Source organism: Tupaia chinensis, unplaced genomic scaffold (genome assembly GCF_000334495.1).
Source record: "Tupaia chinensis unplaced genomic scaffold, TupChi_1.0 Scaffold146230_1, whole genome shotgun sequence".
Lineage (NCBI taxonomy): Eukaryota > Metazoa > Chordata > Mammalia > Scandentia > Tupaiidae > Tupaia > Tupaia belangeri.
Genome location: NW_006206086.1, coordinates 37,843 through 42,033, shown reverse-complemented (window position 1 = coordinate 42,033; position 4,191 = coordinate 37,843). Strand labels below are relative to the sequence as shown.

Here is a 4,191-nt window from a genome sequence, read left to right as displayed (position 1 = left end):
AAGAAAGAAAAGAAAAGAAAAGAAAAAGAAGGCCCTTTCTGTTCTCTTTTGCCTCTTCTGGGATTGGTGGGGTGGAGGGAATTATTTACAAGATAAAGGGATAGGAGGGGCCAGAATAGCCTACAAGAGAAAGGCCTTACTTAAAAAATTCTAAAAGTTAAAAATTGAAAAAAAAAAGTGAGATGACAGAGACAGCAGCAGAGGTAGTGAGAAACAAAGACTGATACAGAGACAGAGGCCTGTAAGTGGTCTTCCTAGCACACCAGTTTTGTATGCTGAATTATCAGTGGTAAGTCTTCATTTCTCTTTCCCCAAAATGGCTAGATCAAAGGAGCAATGAAGATGTCTCTTCAAAAAAGGCCTGTTCTGTTCCCTTTTGCCTCTTCACATGAGTTTTTTATGCTGAAGGCCAAATTATCACTGGAAAGACTTCATTTCTCTGTTTCCCCCAAAATGGCTAGATCACCAGGACAATGAAGATATCTCTTCAAGAAGGCCTGCTCTGTTTCTTTCCACCTCTCTACATGAGTTTTTTATGCTTTGGGGCGAATTATCAGAAGAAAGTCTTCATTTCTCTGTTTCCCTAAAATGACTAGATTGAAGGAGCTATGAAAATATCTATTCAAGAAGGCCTCTTCTGTTCCCTTCTGCCTTTCCATGAGAGTTTTGTTTGCAGGAGGCTGAATTGTCAGTGGAAAATCTTCATTTCTCTTTTTCCTTAAAATGGCTCAATCCCAGGAATGATGAAAATTTGTCTTCAAGAAGGCCAATCCTGTTCCCTTACGCTATTCTGGGATTGGAGTGAGACAGTGAATTATTTAAAAGATAAAGGGATAGAAGGGGTCAGAAGGCCCTGAAAGAAAAATGCCTTGCCTTAAATAATTCTAAAAGATAATTTTTTTTTTTAAAAAAAGAGAGAATACACAGACAAATATAGAGGTAGAAAGAGACAAAGACTGATACAGAGACAAAAGGCCTACAATTGCTCTTCCTACCACATGAGTGTTGTATGCTGGAGGCTGAATTATCAGTGGAAAGTCTTCATTTCTCTGTTTCCCCCAAAATGGCTACATCGCAAGAGCAATGAAGATGTCATTTCAAGAAGGCCTGGTCTGTTCCTTTAGGCTTCTTCTGGGTTTGTAGACAAAGAGGGAATTATTAACAATATAAAGGGATAGGAGGGACCAGAAGGCCCTGAAATTAATTGGGTCACTTTAAAAAATTCTCAAGAGCAAAAATTAAAAATAAAAAGAGAAGACAGAGACAGAGGTAGAGAGAGACATAGACAGATACAGAGACAGGAGGCTTGCAATGGCTCTCCCTACCATGCAAGTTTTGTATGCTGAATGCCAAATTATCAGTGGAAAGTCTTCATTTCTCTGTTTTTCAAAAATGCCTAGATCACAGGAGCAATGAACATGTCACTTCAAGAAGACCTGTTCAGTTCCGTTGTGTTTCACTTAAAAAAAAAATAGGGGAATCAGCTGGTAAAATGCAGGATTGAGAGCAGGAGAGGAGGAGAGGGAGAAGTGACTTACATTGCTCCTAGAACCCAAAGTGCATCATTATTTGTTTTTTGTTACATACATACCTGCTAAAACAAATTTTATCTTTAGAGATGGTAACAATATATTTATAACTTGGACGTGATATTCAGTATTTCAGAGCTTTAAAATGAAGTCACTTCATGGGAAATTTGCCCAGTGGCTTATAATGTTTTATTGTGCTAATAATAGGGGAATGGGTTTTGTAATGCCCCACATAAAATTGTTTTAATTTCCCATGGTAATAATTAACCTCATTATTTGCATTCCTAAAGATAAAAGCATTATCTTTTCTTCCTATATTATATCTCATAGAGTTTGATTAACAACAGAAAGTGAAATTGTTTTAAAATCTCATCATTTAGGTGATAAGAAGTAAATGTAATTATTTTGTGACTTCTTAGCAAAGAAGTTTTATAAAAAGTATGTCAAAATATCATCTTAGTTTTATCGATTTGTTCAATTAGGGCCATGGCATACAGTTGTAAGCTCTAGAGCTCAGGAGAAAACTTACATGTGTGGGTTCCTTTTGAGAAAATGAGAAAGAACAATGCTGTTCTTTTGGTAGTTAGAAAAACTAACCACATAAAGAATGCACAGTATCTTGTTTGTCTCTGAAGAGCTTAGGCTAGTAGGAAAATGTATACAGAAATTTGGGTGCCCTTCTCTAGGGCCGTAGAGCAGAATAGTAAGTGTATGCAAGTAACCAAGTGACGTGAATTCTGTTTCTCCCTCCTGACTTCCTCCCTTTGTTTCTCTTTCCTTTTAGGAACGTATTATTAACCATGCTGCAGGCAGCCATGGGGTCTCTGGGATATTTATGAAATATGATCTCAGTTCTCTTATGGTGACGGTTACTGAGGAGCACATGCCATTCTGGCAGTTTTTTGTAAGACTCTGTGGTATTGTTGGAGGAATCTTTTCAACAACAGGCATGTTACATGGAATTGGAAAATTTATAGTCAAAATAATTTGCTGCCGTTTCAGACTCGGATCCTACAAGCCTGTCAATTCTGTCCCCTGAGGATGGCCACACAAACAACCACTTACCTCTTTTAGAAAATAATACACATTAGCACCTCCTGAGTGAAGGAGAAGAACTTTTTGCCTGAGACATAAAACCTTTTTTAATAATAAAATATTGTGCAATATATTCAAAGAAAAGAAAGTATGGATGAGAAGCAGGAAACACTTATTTAAAAAAGAGAGAAAAAAAGGAAAAAAAAAATCCCAAACTGAAGTCCTGTACATGTTGTGTCTGTTACAAATGTCCTAGAAGAAATTATGCAGCTAATCAGTGAATACGCCCACCCGGAGTATTGCTTTGAAGATGACTGATACTTTCACAGCAAATGGGCCTTATTGAAGTCAGACCTTGCTTCTTGGTAACAAAAAGCCTGAAGAAAAGAAGTAAACCCACATCTAAAGAAAAAGGCATTGATAAGTGCAAATGTTTGCGTCCTTTTGTTTTTAAAAGATATGTCAGAATAAAGTATGTAAAACATTAAAAAAAAAAAAAAAAGAATGCCTGTTCTGTTCTCTTTCACCTCTCCATGCCAGCTTTGTATGCTGGAGGCCAAATTAATAGCAGAAAGTCTTCATTTTTTCTGTTTCCTTCAAAATGGCTAGATTGCCAGAGTAATGATGATGTCTCTTCAAGTAGGCCTGATCTGTTCCCTTCCACATCTCCTGGGTTTGAATGGGGAGAGGGAATTATTAACAATATAAAGTGTTATGAGGGAACAGAAGTCCCTGAAAGAAAAATGCCTCACCTTTGAAAAAAATTTAAAAAGCAAAAATTTAAAAAGAAGGAAATACAGAGACAGAGGTAGAGAGAGACAAAGACAGATACAGAGACAGGAGGCTTTCATTTGCTCTTCCTACCACATGAGTTTTCTATGCTTGAGGCCAAATTATCAGTGGAAAGTCTTTATTTCTATGTTTCCCCAAAAAATGTCTAGGTCACAGGAGAGATGAAGATGTATCTTCAACAAGGTCTGTTCTGTTTTCTTATGTCTCTCTATGTGAATTTTGTATGTTGGAGGATGAATTATCAGTGGAAAGTCTTCATTTCTTTTTCCCCCAAAGTGGCTAGAATGCAAGAGTGATGAAGATGTCCCTTCAAGAAGTCCTGTTCTGCTCCCTTCCAGCTCTCTTGGGTTTGGAGGGGGAAAGGGAATTATTAACAAGATAAAGGGATAGGAGGGACCAGAAGTCCCTGAAAGAAAATTGGCTCACCTTAAAGAATTCATAAGAGCAAAAATTTAAAATAAAGAGATAAGACAGAGATAGAGGTAGAGAGAAAAATAAAAAACAGATATAGAGACCAGAGGTCTGTAATTGATCTTCGTACCATGAGAGATTTGCATTCTGGAGGCCGAATTCTTAGTGGAAAGTGTTCATTTCTCTGGATCCTTCAAAATAACTAGATCGCAGGAGAGATGAAGATGTATCATCAAGAAGAACTGTTCTGCTTACTTACTTCTCTCTACATTAGTTTTGTATGCTGGAGGCCAAATTATCAGTGGAAAGTCTTCATTTCTCTGTTTCCCAAAAATGCCTAGATTGCAGGAGTGATGAAGATGTCTTTTAAAGAATGCCTGTTCTGGGTGGTGGGCGGAGTGGCCCTGCACCGGCCCACCCGGGA

The 4,191-nt window shown here is 37.6% G+C and overlaps 1 pseudogene; it reads left to right on the top strand.

Moving 5' to 3' along the window:
* The window catches only part of LOC102472724 (endoplasmic reticulum-Golgi intermediate compartment protein 2-like), a 13,919-nt pseudogene extending 11,182 nt beyond the window's left edge, over positions 1–2,737 (top strand).
* The last annotated feature ends 1,454 nt before the right edge of the window (positions 2,738–4,191 follow it).